This window comes from Podarcis bocagei (genome assembly GCF_964188305.1).
Source record: "Podarcis bocagei genome assembly, chromosome: 11".
Taxonomy (NCBI): Eukaryota; Metazoa; Chordata; class Lepidosauria; order Squamata; family Lacertidae; genus Podarcis; species Podarcis bocagei.
Window position 1 is genome coordinate 64,525,167 of NC_138136.1, and position 21,648 is coordinate 64,546,814.

The 21,648-nt window shown below is 49.0% G+C and overlaps 1 protein-coding gene across 1 annotated transcript in view; it reads left to right on the forward strand.

Moving 5' to 3' along the window:
• Positions 1-15,631: 15,631 nt before the first annotated feature.
• IL11RA (interleukin 11 receptor subunit alpha) overlaps positions 15,632-21,648 on the forward strand; it is a 148,421-nt gene continuing 142,404 nt past the window's right edge. Inside the window, exon 1 of the mRNA XM_081213086.1 lies at positions 15,632-15,754. The gene's annotated coding sequence lies outside the window, so the exon portion shown is untranslated. The remainder of the gene's footprint in view (positions 15,755-21,648) is intronic.

Here is a 21,648-nt window from a genome sequence, read left to right on the forward strand (position 1 = left end):
ATTCTGGGGGAACTTCCATTCCTCCTCCTCACCACTAGGAGCTGAAGGAAGAGCAGGAAATCCACTCTCAACTCCAAGTATATTTCATTTTCTCAACAGTTTTTATTCATTTTATAACACCAATAAACAACATAAACAGAAAAACAAACAATACAAATTCTTGTCTTACCCTTATTTTTTCTAAGGATCCAGAATGCAGCAATCTGATTGGTCCTAGAACAATAGGATCCAGAATGCAGCAGTCTGATTGGTCCTAGAACAATAGGATCCAGAATGCAGCAGTCTGATTGGTCCTAGAACAATAGGATTCAGAATGCAGCAGTCTGATTGGTCCTAGAACAATAGGATTCAGAATGCAGTAGTCTGATTGGTCCTAGAACAATAGGATCCAGAATGCAGCAGTCTGATTGGTCCTAGAACAATAGGATTCAGAATGCAGCAGTCTGATTGGTCCTAGAACAATAGGATTCAGAATGCAGCAGTCTGATTGGTCCTAGAACAATAGGATTCAGAATGCAGCAGTCTGATTGGTCCGCAGGAGCCACCCAATCCAGCTCCAGGTGGAAGTGAATCCGCAACCTGATTGGCCTACAGGAGAATGCCGGAATTAGCCAATCTCGTGGGGCCCATTGTGTAAATAATGTATATAAAGCAGACATTCTGGGGGAACTTCATACCTCCTCACCACTATGAGCTGAATAAAGAGCATGAAATCCACTCTCAACTCCAAGTATATTTCAGCCATCTAGGCTGGCAGCCATTACTGCCTCCTGTGGCAGGGAGTTCCCTAGTTTATGAGAGTGAGCTGATTTGCAGGGCTGGTGTCAGGGCTGGGTGGAAGGAGGGCTTAAGCCCTTTGCAGAACCTGGTGTGGGGATGCTTTGCAAGCCCTGACCATCAGCTCTGGGTTTGCAGAGAGTGGAGCTTCTGTCCACCTGGCTTGAGATCGAATCCCGCAGGCCCGGCAAGAGTATTGTTAGCCAGGAAATGGAAGCAAGAAGAAATTCCAACGAAAGAAGAATGGCAGACAAAATTAATGGACCATGCAGAATTGGATAAAATGACAGGAAGGATTCAAAACCTGCGGGACCAGAGATTCACAGAAGATTGGAAGACGTATACAAACTATTTGAAGAGCAATTGTAACCAACAAATTATGCTAGTAGGACTACAAGAAGTTTTGTAAGGAGAAATATAAGAAGTGTTACAAAGTAGATAAAGAATGGAGATACAGTGGTGCCTCGCAAGACGAAAAGAATCCGTTCCGCGAGTCTCTTCGTCTTGCGGTTTTTTCGTCTTGCGAAGCAAGCCCATTAGCGGCTTAGCGGCTTAGCGCTATTAGCGGCTTAGCGGGCTTAGCAGATCAGCTGATAAGCGGCTTAGCGGCTTAGGATCAGCTGATAAGCGGCTTAGCGGCTTAGAAAAAGGGGGGGGGAGGAAAAAAACCCCGCAGGAACTCGCAATACATTTTCGTCTTGCGAAGCAAGCCCATAGGAAATTTGTTTTGCGAAGCACCTCCAAAACGGAAAACCCTTTCGTCTAGCGGGTTTTCCGTCTTGCGAGGCATTCGTCTTGCGGGGCACCACTGTATTGGTTATGAGTTTTAAATGTAATAAAAAAGGGAAGAAATGTAGACTAAGAAATTAGATTGGAAAATTTTCAGACAGGACTGATGGAAGTTAAAAAAAAATGAATAAGATGTAAAAGTATGTTTAATTACTGTTGAAAATGGTATGTTTGTTGCAGGAATTTATGTATAGGTTGTGGGGGGGTATAGGTTGGGGGGGTTGCCCCTCCAGCAGATATCATGCACATGCAGCCCACTACCAAAATCAGCACAATCGCTTTTGTGACTTTTGTGATTTGTCCCCACAAAACACTTCATCACAGTTTCTTTCTATCTACTCAAAGGGCCTCTGCTGCACGATACCAAATGTAAGAATTCACTGATCAATGTATCTATGTACTGGCTCACTGGAAAACTTCAGAAATTCATCTAGACATGTGAGCTCAGCTACTCAGCAGCCCCTCTGCCTGAGTGATAATCCCTGGCATCCTGATACCTGAGTGCCATTCCAGAAATAAAAAAACCCAGATGACGACAAAAGGATGTGATTAACTTGGCTGGGAAACAGGGAAATGTAAATATCTCTTTTGTTCCACTTGATGGGTGTTTGGTGGAGGGCAAGGAGAACCATGGGGCAGGGTCCAGGATGCTCAGATTACTGCCACCAGACCTCCCCTTTCATGATGTAACCGTGATGTATGAGTGATGTAGTTTGGGGGGGTGTAACATGGGGATTAGCAGCTAATAAAAGTTTGGGTTCTCTTTTGTTCGGGGCTTCCATCTTGTCCCACCTGGTGGCAGGTGGGAGTCCTGTCCCGACAGTCTTCAACAAAGACCAAGCCTACTGGCTGCAGTTTTGCTCTGGGATTCCTGGCTGGTCACCTTATTTTTTGTCCAAGGGAACCCTCGGATTTCTCTGTTAACATGTTAAAACTCCATCTCTAAAGCTTTATCCAGACTCCTCCAACAGTCTCCTGGGTTCCTTGGCAGGTGCTTTGCTTGCTCGATGCGGATAAAATTCTGCATGCTGCCGATACAACAATAAAAGCTTCAGAAGCTGAGGGAATAAAAATAAGGAATGGGACGTTCCTGTATTTTAATCTGCAGGAAAACAGCCCAGAGTTCAGCAAAGTGGCAGAGATTCCTTGCAGTCTTTAGTACCCTCTTGTGGACATATTTGGTAGTGGTCCACAGTACAGCAACATACACTCGGGGTCGTGTTAGGTGTTGGGGTAGCAGAGTTTTGTGGGTGCAAGGCTAATCCTTAGAATTAGTAAAAATTAAGAATGAATCAATGTTTGATTAAACCATGCCAATCACAGAAACTCCAGGGTTTAGCTTTTGCAAAAAAAAAAAAAAAAAAAAAAAGCTAAAGCAATTCTAGGCTGCATCAACAGATGTCTAGTGTCCAGATCAAGGGAAGGAATAGTGCCACTCTATTCTGCTTTGGTCAGACCACACCTGGAGTCCTGTGTCCAGTTCTGGGCACCACAATTTAAGAAGGATGTTGACAAGCAGAGAGGTGTGCAGAAGAGGGCGAACAAGATGGTCAAAGGTCTGGAAACCAAGCCTGATGAGGAGTGGTTGAAGGAGCTGGGTCTGTTTAGCCTGGAGAAGAGGAGGATGAGAGAAGATAAGTTGTTGTTGTTTAGTTGTTTAGTCGTGTCCGACTCTTCGTGACCCCCTGGACCAGAGCACGCCAGGCACTCCTGTCTTCCACTGCCTCCCGCAGTTTGGTCAAACTCATGCTGGTAGCTTTGAGAACACTGTCCAACCATCTCGTCCTCCGCCGTCCCCTTCTCCTTGTGCCCTCCATCTTTCCCAACATCAGGGTCTTTTCCAGGGAGTCTTCTCTTCTCAGGAGGTGGCCAAAGTCTTGGAGCCTCAGCTTCAGGATCTGTCCTTCCAGTGAGCACTCAGGGCTGATTTCCTTCAGAATGGATTGGTTTGATCTTCTTGCAGTCCATGGGACTCTCAAGAGTCTCCTCCAGCACCAGAATTCAAAAGCATCAATTATTGGGCAATCAGCCTTCTTTATGGTCCAGCTCTCACTTCCATACATCACTACAGGGAAAACCATAGCTTTTACTATACGGACCTTTGTTGGCAAGGTGATGTCTCTGCTTTTTAAGATGCTGTCTAGGTTTGCCATCACCTTTCTCCCAAGGAGCAGGCGTCTTTTAATTTCATGACTGCTGTCACCATCTACAATGATCATGGAGCCCAAGAAGGTAAAATCTCTCACTGCCTCCATTTCTTCCCCTTCTATTTGCCAGGAGGTGATGGGACCAGTGGCCATGATCTTCGTTTTTTTGATGTTGAGCTTCAGACCATATTTTGCGCTCTCCTCTTTCACCCTCATTAAAAGGTTCTTTAATTCCTCCTCACTTTCTGCCGTCAAGGTTGTGTCATCTGCATATCTGAGGTTGTTGATATTTCTTCTGGCAATCTTAATTCCTCAAATATCTGCTGGAGCCTTAGGAATGGTGGAAAGCATGGGCCGTCAGTCCTGGCAATTGCTCCATCAGGGCAAGACCTACTTGGAAGTGTTGCTGAGTTATCTGTTTGCTTCCTTGAAAAAAGAGTGAACTTCACTGACAATGGGGTTGGACTAGATGGCCTTTGGGAGTCCCTTCCAACTTCGTGATTTTATGATTTTATGATTCTTGCCTGTCAAAATAATTCTGGATCTTGTGGGTTGTCTTTGCTGTGATCTCGGTCTCCCTCCCACTTCATGCTCTCTGCATCTCTGATAAGCACCCCTTCTTCTTCCTCCTCCTTCATCCAAGTCATTTACTGAGACCTTGGAGCAGCTTGGGTCCTTGGGGAGATGCTCTGAGCCTCCTTTTGAGCCCTCCTTGACGCAGAAACGTCACCCACTGGGTGCAGAAGTTCAGCCAGCTCCAAATCCATCTAAACTTGTCGCAGCCAAATTAAATAAGCCCCCGCTGTTCTCTTTATAGCTTGAAGAAATGTCTACATTTGGAAAATGTGCTGTTTATTGTTACGGTTAATGCATTCTTACCCCTCATTCTTCAGCTGACAAAGCAGCCAGAACAGCTTTCATGAGAAAAACAGTTAACAAATCATTAAAATAGTAAAAAGTGTCTAGTTTGCTTGTTTTCTTTTTTAAGCAGTCTATTTAAAGAGGTGGTGGTTGGTTGCTGCTGCCGCCGCCATCCAGGGCCGGGCGTTCTCAAAGCCTCGCTATGTCCCGTTTTGAAAATTGTACATTATTTTGGAGGTGGGGGAGAGATAAGGCTGCAATCCTAACCTCGGTTATCTGGGATTTAGCCCCACTGAATTCAGCAGGACTTGCTTCTGACTTGACATGACTAGGATTGCACAGTCTGTAAATCTTTTTCTCAACCAACAGAAAAATAAAATTAAAAAAATGGTGTCCACTGTGGATCATGCAAGAAATGACCAGCAGAGGGCAGCATAAGCCAGGACTCCAGCCCCTCTGAGCTGAAAAAAGGAAAGAAAACCCTGAGATTTCGCCTTTTTTATGATTTAAGGGAAGGTTTAACCCTTTCCTTTCTGAAAACAAGGTTCTTAATTTGCCTCCATGAATGAGAGGGTGATGTGGATGCAAGACCAGAGAAGCTTACACAAATATACATTTTAAAGACATCAGCAGAAGGCCAGTAACTGCATTTTGAGTTTATGAACGATATGAGCATCAACGAAAAATCACATTATGCATAAATGAATGTTGGGGGGAGAAAAATATGCAAGGAAGAGTCTATGCAAGGAACGATTATATTGATTGTGCAGCTTAAACTTTTTAACTCTGCGCAGAAGAGCAATAAAGCAAAATTGATGTGAAGTGCAACTTAACCTTCTCTGAATTCTACATGGAACCACCTACATTCTTCCAGGCCTCTAGTTAAAGCTTCCTACATTATCCCAGCTGCACCCAACTACTGTATATGAAATTCCAGAAATTTGGGCTCTGGTGGTCTTAGGTGTATGCTGCTAGAGATCAGTCCAGGATGCAGGAGCCAGGAAAATCCAAAAGGAAAATGAGTCCTTGTTTTCTTATAATGGCAATGGTGCCCACCTGAGAGCTGTCAGAACTGAGTCCCAGTGAGTTCTGGCTGGGGGGGGGGAGCCCTGAGTCCAAGTAAGAATTAAATAAGCATTTAAAAATAAAACAAGGAAGCCCAACCCCACCCAGGAACATAAGTATGTACATGTCTGTCTAACTGTCTTCAAAGCTGCCCATCAGCTGAATCTCAAGAAAACCCAAATTCTGCATAGCAATGACAAGGGATGGTTTTGATAGGTGAGAACTCTCAACTATCCTCCAAACAAGGAACAAAGATTTAAAATTATTTCAGAACCTTGGAACTGTAGAGTTGGAAGGGACCCCAATGCTGGAATCTCATCTGAAGCGTCCATGTGGTCATCCAAGCTCTGGTTAAATCATTGCATACCGTGAGAATGGAATCTATAATCAAACTTTTCTTTTCTTTTTCTGTGTGTGTTCCAGAGAAGGGGAAAGTTGCAGCGCCAAGAGACGCTAGAAAAAGCTGCTTCTGTGGGGGGTGGGGGGAATGAAGCTAATATATAATCCAGGGTGGAAAAAACGCCGCAACTCTTCTCTATTCCCCAACATCTCAGAAATATTGTTTCTGATTACTATATTCTTCCTCCCTGCCCCACCCGTTTTGCTCACACCTAAAATTAGTTCTGTGTTGGTCAATGGCAGGTCACGGGGAAAAACCGCTTTCCATTCTTAAATTGCAAAGGGTGGACTAGATGACTCTTAGGGACCCTTCCAACTCTCCAATTAAGTGATTTTATTATTGCTTATGGGGCTGACAAGGGATGTGGGTGGCGCTGTGGTCTAAACCACAGAGCCTGGGGCTTGCCGATTGGAAGGTCGGCGGTTCGAATCCCCACGACGGGGTGAGCTCCCGTTGCTCGGTCCCTGCTCCTGCCAACCTAGCAGTTCGAAAGCATGTCAAAATGCAAGTAGATAAATAGGTACCGCTCTGGCGGGAAGGTAAACGGCATTTCCGTGCGTTGCTCTGGTTCGCCAGAAGCGGCTTAGTCCTGCTGGCCACATGACCCGGAAGCTGTACGCCGGCTCCCTCGGCCAGTAAAGCGAGATGAGCGCCGCAACCCCAGAGTCAGCCATGACTGGACCTAACGGTCAGGGGTCCCTTTACCTTTACAGGGCTGACAAAATCCCAAGCATTATTTGGGTGCAGGGAGGCTCACGATGCCCCTCCAGTCCCTCCGAACCACATTTCTTCACTCTGCTGCATCATCTGCCTTGTCAGGATTTATGCCCTGCAGACAGACATTCTTGCCCAGCCTCAGTTTCCTGGCAGATGCTTTCTTCCATAAACACCAGTGGCAACCAGGTTTGCAGAATCACCTTCGACTAACTTTGAAGCAGCTGTCTTATTTGAGAGGGTTTCTGAAGCTTGTTTTGCAGAGCTGAATATCAGCACACGCAGAATTCCTCATCCACCCCCTCCCCTCTCTGCAGACCTAGACTAAACATGTGCTGCCCTCTGCTGGCTATGCATGGTGCTGCAAAAACAGGCTCCCAATTTTGTGCAGCTTCAAGTCAGGTGCAGAATTTTAAACATTTCAGTTCAAAGATTGCTCTAGGGTTTGTGGTTGTTGCTTTTAACTCGATTTTTAGATTCCATTTTTCAATCTCTTCTTGCCCCAGGCATGATCTAACCTAACAAAGCCCAGAAAGCATTTACTCCAAGCCATCTTTAGACCATTGAAAGATAGTAAGGTAAAGGTGCCCCTGCCCGTCAGGGCCAGTCGTGTCCGACTCTAGGGTTGCGTGCTCATCTCGCTTTAGAGGCCGGGAGCCGGTGCCGTCCGCAGACACTTCCGGGTCACGTGGCCAGCGTGACAAAGCTGCTCTGGCGAGCCAGCACCAGCGCAGCACACGGAAACGCCATTTCCCTTCCCGCTATAAAGCGGGACCTATTTATCTACTTGCACTTAGGGGTGCTTTCGAACTGCTGGGTGGACAGGAGCTGGGACCGAACGATGGGAGCTCACCCCGCCGCGGGGTGTGCCTTCGAACCGCCGACCAATCGGCAAGTCCTAGGCACTGAGGTTTTACCCACAGTGCCACCCGAAAGATATAAACAGGAATTTTTCCTGTTTCACCAACACTCTTCTCTCTGCCCTCCCTTCTGCTTTTTATTTATTTTTTGCTTAATGTCCAGCACCATAGGCTTTCCTATTGATTTTCATTTCTTGCTGGACTTTCCACAGGGCTCAGGGCATGCGAGAAAAGCCTGATAAGGAAAAACAAGAGTCACATGGATGGCTTTAAAAGAGGACTGCACAAAGGCAAGGAGGTAGGTCAAGGCAATTGGAGGCTACTAGCCGTGACTGCTATGCAGATACAGTAAACCAGGGGTCAGCAAACTTTTTCAGCAGGGTCCACTGTCCCTCAGACCTTGTGGGGGGGGACTATTTTTCGGGGGGGGGGGAATGAATTCCTATGCCCCACAAATAACCCAGAGATGCATTTAAAATAATAGCACACATTCTACTCTTGTAAAAACACGCTGATTCCTCGACTGTCTGCGGGCCGGACTGAGAAGGCGATTGGGCCGGATCCGCCCCCCGGGCCTTAGTTTGCCTACCAATGCAGTACAGTGGATGCTCGGGGTTGCAAACGTGATCCATGCGGGAGGCACATTCGCAACCTGCAACGTTTACAACCCGCAGCACCACATCTGCACACATGCGGGTTGCAATTCGGTGCTTCTGCACATGCGCAAAGCGCGATTTAGCACTTCTGTGCATGCACCAGCGCCGAAACCTGGAAGTAACCCGTTCTGGTACTTCTGGGTTTCGGCCCGTCCATAACCCGGAAATGTGCAACCTGAAGCGTCTGTAATCCAAGGTATGACTGTAAATGCTTCTGAATCTCAGTTGCTGGAAACCACAGGAGCTGAATCCTGCTTGCGGGTTTCCCATAATGGGCATCCGATTGGCCACAGTGAGAAGAGGATGCTGGACTAAATGGGCCATTGGCCTGATCCTGCGGGCTCTTATTCATATTTCACCAACAGCAGCAAGAATCCTGGGAACTGTAGTTTTCCCCTTGCAGAGCTGCAGTTCCCAGCATCCTTGATAAACTGCTTTCCAAGATTACTGGGGGAGATATACTTTAAAATAGATTATATATCCGCATTCCTTGGCCCTGGTCCAACTTGAGTTAAAGATGCCTAGGTCCAGTGCTTTTTTTTCTGGGGGGACGCAGGGGTGTGCATACCCCTGAACATTTTGTGAATCTTAGTTTGGCTTCATTGAGGGTCAGTATTTCAATATAAGTAGCAAATTTGTTTATTTCTTTTTAGAAAAAAGCACTGCCTATGTCCCACTGACAGTGAGAGATTTTACTTTCCATGATCACTGCAGATGGTGACAGCAGCCACGAAATTAAAAGACGCCTGCTTCTTGGGGAAAAAGCAATGACAAACCTAGACAGTATCTTAAAAAGCAGAGACATCACCTTGCCAACAAAGGTCCATATAGTTAAAGCTCTGGTTTTCCCAGTAGTGATGTATAGAAGTGAGAGCTGGACCATAAAGAAGGCTGATCACCGAAGAATGGATGCTTTTGAATTCTGGTGCTGGAGGAGACTCTTGAGAGTCCCATGGACTGCAAGAAGATCAAACCTCTCCATTATGAAGAAAATCAGCCCTGAGTGCTCACTGGAAGGACAGATCCTGAAGCTGAGGCTCCAAGACTTTGGCCACCTCAGGAGAAGAGAAGACTCCCTGGGAAAGACCCTGGTGCTGGGAAAGATGGAGGGCACAAGGAGAAGGGGACGACAGAGGACGAGATGGCTGGACAGTGTTCTCGAAGCTACCAGCCTGAGTTTGACCTAAATGCAGGAGGCAGTGGAAGACAGGAGTACCTGGTGTGCTCTGGTCCAGGGGGTCACAAAGAGTCGGACACGACTAAACAACAACAAATGTCCCACTGAAATCAATTGAACTGATGGTGTAAGTTTCATTTTAACTTGTTGTTGTTGCATTGATTTCGATGAGACCACGTTTGGCTGGCTCAAAGCTGAGAAGATTTACTGAGGCTTGCACTTTCAAGGCAGATGGGAGAGAATCTCTTCTGGGTATTCTGCAAGAACCTTGGACCATCTCTCCCCAGATAAGCAGCAACTTATCCAGAGGCCCTTGTCTGCCGCCGCCCCCCCCCCCCCCCCCGTTCAAAGAAGGATGGTCAGAACCTCTCTCTGTTGCCCCTTTCCTGACTCTCCAGGACAAGCCAAATGCTGATTATTTTATAATGGGTGGGAAAGCAAGATTTATGGCTGTACAGAGACACATGGTGCAGAGAGAAATGGAAGCATATTTTACTGTCTTGTTTATGACTCTTTAAATCAGAGACTCAAACGGAAGTCTCAGGCTGCAAAGCTTATCCTATTGCATAATATTTGTCATTGTGAGTTTGACCATCTTGGCAGCTTCGTTCTGCGTTCCAGATGCTCAGGATCACTAATGCAGAGGTTGCTGTCGTGCCCCAATCCGCTTGCAAGTTTCCCACATTGGCCACCTGGTTGGCCACTGCAAGGAAGAGACCGCAAGGCTAGATGGGACCCCTTTTGGCCAGATCCAGGGCTGCCAGATCCAGGGCTAACATATGAGAGTGCTGGAGGTGAAATAGTTAAACCAGTTACCCAATCAGAACCCAGGGGGTGGAGTCAGAGGGACTATAAAACCAGCTCTGGGAGGGGCGAAAGGGGAGTTCGTTGGGAGTTGGGTGGTTGGTTGGAGTGGGATTGAATGGGGATAGAGTCTGTGGGGAGGTTGAGTTAGGTAAAGGTAAAGGGACCCCTGACCATTAGGTCCAGTCGTGGCCGACTCTGGGGTTGCGGCGCTCATCTCGCTTTACTGGCCGAGGGAGCCGGCGTACAGCTTCCGGGTCATGTGACCAGCATGACTAAGCCGCTTCTGGCAAACCAGAGCAGCGCACGGAAACACTGTTTCCCTTCCCCCCGGAGTGGTACCTATTTATCTACTTGCACTTTGACATGCTTTCGAACTGCTAGGTTGGCAGGAGCTGGGACCGAGCAATGGGAGCTCACCCCATCACGGGGATTCGAACCACCAAAGTTCTGATCAGGAAGTCCTAGGCTCTGTGGTTTAACCCACAGCGACACCCGCGTCCCCGGTTGAGTTAGTGTAGCGAAATAAGTTGAGTCAGGAACAGTTAGGAGCTAGGAAGTCAAGTAAATATCTGAGAGGTGGTTTAGTGAGTGAGAGCAGGTAGCGGAAGTTATAGGTCTGGATAGGCACCCCATGACTGTAATGGACCGATATCGTTTATGAAACCACACGCTTGTTAAACTGCAATAAATAAGCTGGACTCAGTATTGTACCAGGTAGGGTCTGGGTGGTGGCAGCGAGAAATCAAGTGGTTGCACAGGGATCCATAGACAGTGAAATGTCCGGGGACCCTGTGTGATCGCCACAGCACATCCCCCAAAAGTTTTTGATTTGAGTTTCTACTGAAGTGAGGCTGCATTTTAATGTTGTACTTTAATCTTGTTTTTAAGTTGTTTTTATACCTGGTGTTAGCAGCCCTGAGCCCGGTCTTGGCTGGGGAGGGCAGGGTATAAATTAAATTGATGATGATGATGATGATTCTCATTTTGGGGACAGAACAAAAGAATATACCATATTTTTTGCACCATAACACTCACTTTTTTCCGCCTAGAAAGTAAGGGGAAATGTCTGTGCGTGTTATGGAGCGAATGCCTGTGGGTGGCGGGGGGATCTGCTGCAGTCGTGAGCAGAGGATCCATGGTTCCCCTTCCTTCCCTCCTCCATGGTTACAAAGCATGGATCCACATGGATCCTCAGGATTTTTGCATTGGGCTACTCCAAACTCACTGTCAGATCACATGTGTGTGGCCACAGCATGAACCACAAAAATCATATATCCACTATTTCGTTTAGAATATTTTTTTTTCTTGTTTTCCTCCTCTAAAAACTACGTGCGTGTTATGGTCTGGTTATAGAGCGAAAAATACGGTAAATGATCCTTGATTGCTGGGGATCTCTCTCCTGCCATTGGAATGTGATACCCATCAGAGCTGGGAGGACAAAACTCTCCGGTTTGCTTTCCTCGCAAAAGGTTGCCAGGTCAATCTCCAACATCTCTGTATGAGGCACCTTCCTATGTTCTTGTTGTTGACCTTTGTGAAGCCTTTTTTCAGGTTGTAATAAAAAGTCCTGGCTGCTGGATCCGGCCAAGGGACCCACCTAGTCCAGTGTTTTTGCTCTTGCCGTGGCCAACCAGTTGTGTCTGGGACGCCTGCAGGCAGGAGGCTGCTGGCACCCTTTTCATTCCCCCGCCCCATGGAAAATCCAGCAAGGATAATTGATATTTCCACAGACACGGGAAAGTGGGACTATTTATAGCTTTGAAAAACCTGAAAATACCAGCATGTCAAGTTCCGGAAATTAGAAAAGTGATTCAAAATTAAAAATACCATTTGCAACCCAATGACCCGCCCTGGTGTGTGGATGGCCAAGCCCTTCTCAGCTTTTGCTTCCTCCGCGTTGACTCCAGAAGTCTCATTAATTGAAGAACACAAGGAGAGGCTACTGGATCAGGCCATTGGCCCATCTAGTCCAGCATCCTGTTTACACAGGGTCCAACCAGATGCCCTAAGGGGAAACCCACAAGCAGGATTCGAACACAGGAGCAACTCTCTTCTCTGCAGTTTCCAGCAACTGGTATTCAAAAACATTTCTGCCTCCAGCTGTGAAGGCCAAACATAACCATCACGGCTCAGAGCCATGGACAGCTCTCCCCTCCATGAATTTGTCCAATTCCCTGCAAATAATGCATTCTAAGTGTGTTGTAAAGTGCATTATAGAAATGTGACACTAGATGGCAATGGTGAGCTATGGCAAATTCAATATATTTTTCAAAAACATTTTTTAAAAAACAAACAAACAAAAACATTTTCACAATGTTTTTTATACATGTCTAGATTCCACCCTAGTGTTGTGAGAGAGGGAGAAAAGCTGTTCTCTATTCGTTTTCTCCATGCCATGATTTAAGTCAGACTTCCCCAACCCGGTGCCCTCGGGATAATGATAATAATAATAAATGTTTATTTATACCCTGCCCTTCCCGGTTCAAAAACCGGGCTCTGGGCGGTTAACAGCAAATTTAAAACACTTTAAAACGCTTAATTATAAAAACAGCATAAAATACAGTATAAAAACATGAATAACAATAAAATTAAAAATCAAAAATCAATTAGATAATCCCCAGGGTTAGCTGGCTGAATTGGTCCTACTTAGGCCAGCGAGGAGGCCAGGGGAGAATTAGCTGTGGGATCCCAGAGCGGGTGATCTTCATAAAAGGGGAGGGAAGAGAAGGGAAATAAAACATCAGGCTAAATTCAAATTAAAGGCCAGGCGGAACAGCTCTGTCTTATAGGCCCAACGGAAGGAGGTTAAACCCTGTAGGGCCCTGGTCTCATGGGACAGAGCATTCCACCAGGTCGGAGCCATCACTGAGAAGGCCCTGGCCCTGGTGGAGGATAGTTTGACTTCCTTAGGGCCCGGGACCTCTAAACTATGGTTATTCGTGGAACTTAAGGTCCTCTGCAGGGCAGACCAGGAGAGCCGGTCCCCTAGATACAAGGGCCCTAAGCCACAGAGGGCTTTAAAGGTCAAGACCAGCACCTTAAACCTGACCTGATACTCCACTGGGAGCCAGTGCAACTGGTAAAGCACTGGGTGAATATGCTCCCATGGCAGGGACCCCGTGAGGAGCCTCGCTGCAGCATTCTGCACCCGCTGGAGTTTCTGGGACAGTTTCAAGGGCAGCCCCGCATAGAGCGAATTACAGTACAGTGGTACCTCGGGTTAAGTAATTAATTCATTCCGGAGGTCTGTACTTAACCTGAAACTGTTCTTAACCTGAAGCACCACTTTAGCTAATGGGGCCTCTTGTTGCCGCCGTGCCGCCGGAGCACAATTTCTGTTCTTATCCTGAAGCAAAGTTCTTAACATGAAGCACTATTTCTGGGTTAGCGGAGTCTGTAACCTGAAGCGTATGTAACCCGAGGTACCACTGTAGTCAAGCCTGGAGGTGACAGTTGCATGGATCACTGTGGCCAGGTCGGGGATGCGCTGGACTACAACTCCCACCAGTCCCCAGCTACCACAGTGGCTTGATGGGAACTGTAGTCCAAAATATAGATAGCACCAGGTTGGGGAAGAAGGCTCTCCTGCCTGTATCATTCCTTCCCCGGTGGATTTAAGGATTGTAGCCTGACTTGGGTTGAAGGTTCTCAACGGTTGTCCTCATTTTGGGGTCTCTTCAATGAAGACAAAGTGAGAGGCTTCAATTTCCAATTACCTTACAATTAGATCAAATTTGGGGAGATGGCCTGCTTGCTCCCCTGATTCTAAGGTCTGCTAATAAACCAAGAGAAGAAAATCAGGGAATCAAGGATGCTCTCCTGCGCAATCCCATTGGAAGAGAAGGAGGACTGGCAAGAAAAGCCCAGGGTCGCTTCGGAGAGCTGGGCCCTTGCGCAGAGGGCTTGTGCAGGAGAAGAGCCCACTGGGTTGGCCCCCTCACACCCGTGGAAATGTGTCTTAGGCATAGCTGTCAACTGTCCCTTATTTGGCGGGACACTCCCTTATCCCAGCGCCATTTCCCGCTGCTGTCCCTTATTGATGATGTCCCTTAAATTTCCCGGGTTTCACGCTCGCCCGGCTTGGGAGGGAAGCAGCAGCTCGGGGTCCTCCGCCTCGAGAGAGCGCGCACACATGAGCTGCCATGTCTCCGTCTCTCCCTCTTCCCCCTCAGGGGCACGTCGTGAGGAGACGGGGGGTGGCGGGCGGGCAGGCAGCCCCTCTCTTGCGAGACTTCTGCCGCGCTGCCAGGGGAAGCCAGAGGCGGCGGTGGCCAGTGGCGTAGCGTGGGGGGTGCAGGGGGGGCCGGCCGCACCGGGCGCAACATCTGGGGGTTAGGGTTAGGGGCGCAAATCCACGGGTTAGGGGGCGCAAATCCACGGGTTAGGGGGCGCAAATTACTTGCCTTGCCCCTGGTGCTGACAGCCCACGCTACGCCACTGGCGGTGGCGGCTGAGGAGGCGGCCTGTGGGAGGAGGAAGAGGAGGGGATGGGGAGGGACGCAGAAGGGCGGTGCTTCAGTGGCTGTGGCGGCACTGCAACCACCTCATGCCTGGAGCGGCATGGGCAAGAGTCTCCCTCCCTCCCTCCCTCCCTCTCGGGCGGGGAAGGGCCGATGGAACTCCTTGCGCCAGGACGACAGCAGCCCCGACATGCTGCTTAGCATCCCCTCCAACCAGTGCAGCATCTTAATGTCGTGATTTCCCCCTCTGCATCCCTTCCATAACTCTATTTTTATAAATCATCTGTCCATCCATAGTTCAAATTTTTACTACAGGTTTTCTGTCAATCCTACCAATGTATGTAACTCTTTACAATAGCTTTTCAACTAAATTATAAACTTTCCCCATTCTTCATTAAAGAGGTCCTTTTCCTGGTTTCTAATTCTGCCTGCAAGCTTTGCCATCTCCACGTCGTTCATCAGTTTTGTCTGCCACTCTTCTTTGGTGGGAGTTGTAGACCCTTAGGATCATCTAGTCCAACCCCCTGCAAAACACAGTCAGTCGCAGCCAAAGCAGCCTGGCTCCATCAGTGCCGGATTTCTCTTTATAAACTGAGCAAAATCCCTTATTTTGGCTGCTGATCCCTTATTTTCGAGGCTGCTGGTCCCTTATTTTCAAATCTGTAAATTGACAGCTATGGTCTCGGGGCGCAGATCAGGAGAAGGCGGCCAGTCACCCGTCCGGGCTCCCCTCTAGCTACCCAGCCAGTTGGGTAGGCAGCGCAGCGTTGCGCAGCGCAACGCGCCCGGAGAGCAGCCGCCGCTCGCCCCGCGGGGACTGGCCGTCCCTCCTCCGCCAGACACGCCGCCTTCGCCCGCCCGGATTGGCCGCGCCGGCGGCGGCAGCGCGGGGCGGGACGGCGCGGGCGAGCGAGCGAGCCAGCCGGAGGCAGCCGAGCCGAGACACCGGCACCCTCCGCCGGCCGGCCGGAGGCAGCAGAGCGCGGGCAGCCGCGGCCAACATGCGCCCCTAGCAGCCCCGGGACCGCGGAGGAGGACGAGGTAAGGCCCGCGGCGACGGGAACGGGATGGGCGCACGGCAGGGAAGCGGGAACCTCTCCAAACGCGCGTCGCATTCCCCGGCTGCGCTTTCTCCTCCCAGACAGACAGCCATCCTTCCTTCCGTCCCCCATTCCCAAGGAAAAGCCCCCACTCCATCCTAAGGGAGGCCCCCAGTCTGAAAGTTATGTCCAAACGCCCCCCCCCCCCGGGTCCAGAGGCAGAGACATTGCGAGCCGCCCCCTCCCGGGGGAAAACAACAACTTTCCACTGCTTATTTACTGCCGCGTGTCCGCGCCAAGAGACGGGCTGATATCCTCCCGGAGACGCAGGACTTTTCAAGCCAGCCCCCCGTCCCGTCCCGGAGAGAGATGCCCCCTCCCGTAGCGTGCTCCTTCCCACCTCTCCCGGCCCATAAAGAGCAAGGCAGACGCCTCTCCCCCTGGAAAAGGCATTTCTCCTCCCCCAAGCAACTAGCCTTTTATCTTGGACTTGTGTGGCCTGGAATGGAGTTTTCGGGTGATGGGAATCCCAAGCTGGCTGGACTTTCCGCCGTCCTGGCCAGCCAGACGCAGGGGAAAAGGCCAACTTCTTGCCTGGCAGGACGCGTAAACAGCTCTGCAGAAGCCGCAGCGTGGCGGGGGGGGGGGGAGACTCTCTCTCTCTCCCTCTCTCCTGCCCCCCCCCTCCCTGGGAGTCCCTGCTCTGCACCCCGGAAAGGCCATGGGGGTCTCGCCTGCCTGCCCTCTCCAACCTCCCTGGCAGCCGTCCTTGGAGACTAAACAGCCACTTTCTCCCCCATCTCGCCACCCCCCCCAATCTCCCGCTCAGCAGCTGCAGCTGGCAACCCAACTTTTATTACTAGAGAGAAATAGGCAGCTCACTGCCCGTAAAATGCCAGGCAGGAGGAAGGGAGGGGGCGGGGGAGAGACGCAGCGGGAAGGGGGGAGCCTTTTTGCCAGCCAGCCAACTCTCTGGGTCCCTGGTGCGACTGTCAGAAGGAGATGGGGGGGCAACTGAGCCCTAAAAACGAAAACACCACTTAGCACACAGTCCATGTCCTCCCCGCTTTCTGGAATTGGGAAATGCTTCGCCTTTTATTTATTGTGATGGGAATTGCAGAGGAAAAGGTAAACTCTGTGGACACAGTTGTTTAGAGATCTGCTGCTTTCCTTCCTTCGCTCAAGTACACAAACACTCGTAAATCTCTCCCAGAGGCTTCCAGGCCTGTGACTATGTGTGCACACACGCCTGGAGTCATGGCTGCCACGGGGACACGGCGTGGCCCCGATCTCGAGGCAGCTGCTTGCTTTGGAGGAAGGCTGAAGAGTAGAACAATGGGTTGTCTTTCGGTGACAGGCATCTTTGAGTGTCCGCTGCCGGACCCACCACTCACTTCTGGAGAAGATCTGGGAGGGGGCGAGAGTTTTCTTTTTTTTTTTATAAAATTTTTATTGGTTTTACAAAATTTTAAAGAACAAACAAACACTTAAAAAGACAAACATACACGTATAATTTCATAACATATTTTCATAAACCTCTTTTCTGGGACTTCCCCATACCCCCCCTTTCTGCATCCCAATGTCCATAATTTTATAGCAACTCCCAATTGTTGCTTTCCAACCTCTGTCATCTTAGTCATCTCTGTATTCTGACCTTATATCACTGTATCCCTTTGTTCCTGAAAACCACAACACTCTAACATTCATTAAGTTTATAATAGTCCTTAAGATAACTTTTGAATTTTCTCCATTCTTCTTCCGCCGTCTCTTTTCCTTGGTCACGGATTCTGCCTGTCATCTCGGCCAGTGTCATATTTGCAATTCCAGAGAGGTCACACTGCAGGGGTGGGCTGGCAAAGAGGGTCTTTATAATGGACCCTGTGGGTTTTGTGCTATCAGGCCACAAGGCTACCTGGTGTCCGGCGATAAAGAGCCCTAATGGCCGGCAAGTGGGAGAAGAAGATGTCTGGAGTCTTGACCGAGGGAGTGTGTGTGTGGTCCAACCTTTGTGGACTTTAGGCCTTGACCAAGAGTCACAAGGTGTTCATTTTGCTTGTCAATTCCAGGGTCGAAGAAACTCAGGCATGGGGGGCCAAATGCAGCCCCCAGGGGTCTCTGTCTGGCCCTTGGGAGTTTCCTCCAGCCCCCCCCCCCGCCCCCATCCTGAGCCACATCCCTCCCCAGGCCTGATCTGCTTATTTCAGCCTGTGTCTTTTATCTCCAAAATGGGAAGGTTTATGATCTCATATTCTGCAAGAGTTTGGGGGAAGGGAATTGAGTAATAATAATATTTATCATTTATTTGCTTATTTATTACCTGTTTCACAAAATAAGTGTACATCGCTTGATTGTACAAAAGCAACAACCTCATAAAGAGGTTTAAAGGTAAAGGGACCCCTGACCATTAGGTCCAGTCACGGACGACTCTGGGGTTGTGGTGCTCATCTCGCTTTATTGGCCAAGGGTTCTGGCGTCCAGCTTCCGGGTCATGTGGCCAGCAGGACTAAGCCGCTTCTGGCGAACCAGAGCAGCGCATGGAAACGCCGTTTACCTTCCCGCCGGAGCGGTACCTATTTATCTACTTGCATTTTGACATGCTTTCGAACTGCTAGGTTGGCAGGAGCAGGGACTGAGCAACGGGAGCTCACCCCGTTGTGGGGATTTGAACCGCTGACCTTCTGATCGGCAAGCCCTAGGCTCAGTGGTTTAGACCACAGCGCCACACGCGTTTTGTAAAGAGGCATACAAAAAGATAAAAACATCAAGCAAAATTCATGGAAATGCTTAAAAACCTACAGAAAGTTAACATACCCAAGCAAATTAAAGCTCGCACCGACTTCCTGAGCTTCTGGGTAGGCTTGCTGAAGCAAGCATGGTTTTAGTAGGCAGTGAAGGTGCCTGCTTGATATCAGTAGGCAGGGAGTTCCAAAGGGCAATAATCATGTGCCCAAGATTTGCACCCACTGCTGTCTGGTCCGGGCAGAGTCTCTCTTCCCCTGTGGAAGGACTGGGCTTTATTCCAGAACAAGGAATGTCAGCAGAGAAGCAGATGCTGCAGAGGTCCTGGGAATGAATGAACCGCGCATAGTTAAACTATGGAACTCACTCCCGCAGGACTTTGGATGCCTTGAAAAGAGGATCAGACCAAGCCATGGAAGAGAGAGCTGTATTTTGAATGCTTCTGAATACAGTGGTACCTCGGGTTAAGTACTTAATTCGTTCTGGAGGTCTGTTCTTAACCTGAAACAGTTCTTAACCTCAGGTTCCACTTTAGCTGTTCAGGGAAGTTTTTAATGTGTGATATTTTAGTGTATTTTTGGTTTCTATGGAAGCCGTCCAGAGTGGCTGGGGAACAAATAATAAATTATTATTATTATTATTATTATAGCTAATGGGGCCTCCTGCTGCCACTGCGCTGCGGCTGTGCGATTTCTGTTCTCACCCTGAAGTAAAGTTCTTAACGCGAGGTACTATTTCTGGGTTAGCGGAGTCTGTAACTTGAAGCATATGTACCACTGTACAGTCAAACCTCAGTTGTTGAACATAATCCATTCCAGAAGCCCGTTCGGCTTCTGAAATATTCGACAACCGAGGCAGGGATTCCGACTGGTTGCAGGATCTTCTTGCACTCAAGCAGAAGCCGCGTTGGACATTTGGCTTCCGAAAACTGTTCGAAAACCGGAGCATTTACTTCTGGGTTTTCAGCATTCGGGAGCCGCAAGGTTCCAAAACGGAGGCGTTCAGGATCTGAGGTTTGACTGTACCAGTTGCTGGAAACCGAGGGCTCTTTCATTCATGCCCTCATTGCATCCCACAGGCATCTGGCCAGGCACTGTGAGAAGAGGATGCTGGGCTAACGGAGCTCTTGGCCTGATCCTGCAGGCTCTTCTTATGTGCTTCTAAGAATTCCAAGAGAGGAGAATTCCTCCTCTTGTGATTAAAGGCCTTTCCTCCTTGAAGGAGCCATTCAAAGTGCTGAGGCCTTTGCTTCACATCAGGTATCACACACACACACACACACGTCTGTGTGGCCTGTGGGTCTTTGTGGAGGCCTTGCCTTGCCAGGCTGCGAGGATGTTGGCATCGGGCGCCCCTCTCCTCTCTTGATCCAACCCCTTTGCACTGCAGGAAATTTTGCTAGTTGCCGTTGGATATGGAGCTCAGGAGGGGAGCATTTTCTTGCATAATGCTCCTTAAGCTTGTTGTGTGAGTCATCTATGGCTATTCTGCTCCACAGCTCCCTCTCTGCATTGCACCTTGACTCTGCATGTGGTGTGAACAGTATGAAGTGTGGGCGTCTGGATCAGAGGGTGAAATTCACGCCTGTAGGCTCGGGGGCGGGGGGACACTCCAAGATAGGGGTCCTCAAACTACGGCCCACAGGCCAGATTCGGCACGCCAGGGTCCTGAACCCGGCTCGCCCGGCAATTGCGGAACCCACCACTGTCTAATGGGTCTATGGCGAAAGGAAGTACGGCATCCCGTGCGTGGGCGCGACCTGTGCATCCGGCGTCCGTTGATGCCACGAGTGGGTTGGTTGGTTGCAGGGAGGGGAGGGGAGGCGGTGCGCATGCAAGAGGAGGGATGATGTGATCCTGTGCACGTGCAGCAAGAAGGCCAGCGCTTTTGCGTTCTCTCTCTCTCTCTCTCTGGTCCGTGGCTGAGAGTTCCTTCGGCTGCACTGTGCGAGGTGAGCGACTCAGGTGAGGCAGCCGCGGGGAGGGGGGAGGTTGGCCGCCCCCCGCTTTCCCTTTTCAGCCGTTACGCTTTGAGGCGGGACAGGGAAGTAGCCATTTCAGGGCTGGGGAGCCTCATTCCACTACCCGGCAGAGCAGATGGGAGGAGATATTGACCATCTCGTTAGCCAAAAGCAGGCCCATACTTATCACTGAAATACTTGTAAGTTTATGTTGATTAAAACCGTTCTTCTTTTTAAATACAGTGGTACTTTTGGTTGCGAACGGGATCCATTCCGGAGGCCCGATCACAACATGCAAAGCCTGCAACCTGAAGCACCGTATCTGCGCAGGTGTGTGGTGTGATTTGGTGCTTGTGCACATGCGCAAAGCGCGATTTAGCTCTTCTGCGCATGCGCGAGCGGCGAAACCTGGAAGTAACTCTTTCCGGTACTTCCAGGTTTCTGTGAGATGCAACCTGAATAAACGTAACATAAAGCAAACGTAACATGAGGTATGACTGTATTGTATTGTTTTTCCTATTTTTTTGTGCACCACAAATAAAATATGTGCATAGGAATTTGTTCATATTTTTTTCAAACTATAGTCCGGTCCGCAACAGTGTCTGAGGGACAGTGAGCTGGCCTCGTGTTAAAAAAGTTTGAGGATCCCTGCTCCAAGAAGAAGAAAGCATTCAGTTTACTGCTTTGCAACTTGTGAAATTGGTTGTGGCTGCAAAGTGTGATGGGCAATAGAGCAGGCAGCTTTAGGATGGGATGAGTTTGCGGTGAAAGAGGCCTGGCAGCTGTTGCCAACCATGAAATCTCTCCCCTGGCCTCCAGGTGTTTTGGATCACAACTATTTAATAAGAAAATGCATAGCCAGAAGTGTCAGGGTTGGGAGAGGAGATCATCAGGCATTCCGGAAAAAAGAGTGACGAACTGGACAGACAAAAAACCAATGACAAAACAAAGGAAAATACGGACACATACATAGGGCCCTGAGATCCACAGAAGGTGGCCTTAAATCCTATTCCCATTCTGGCTGGGCCTTTCTAGCAAAGTGTCCTATGTTGTTGCCCAAAACCTGCTTATTTCTCTTCAGGATTTATTCTTAGGAAGTCACTTTAGATTTTAATGTGTTCTATAGAGAAACGTTACTAATAGTAATAACACATTAAGTTTACTCCAAGGTGGTTGTGAACTTTGTAACCCCTTCA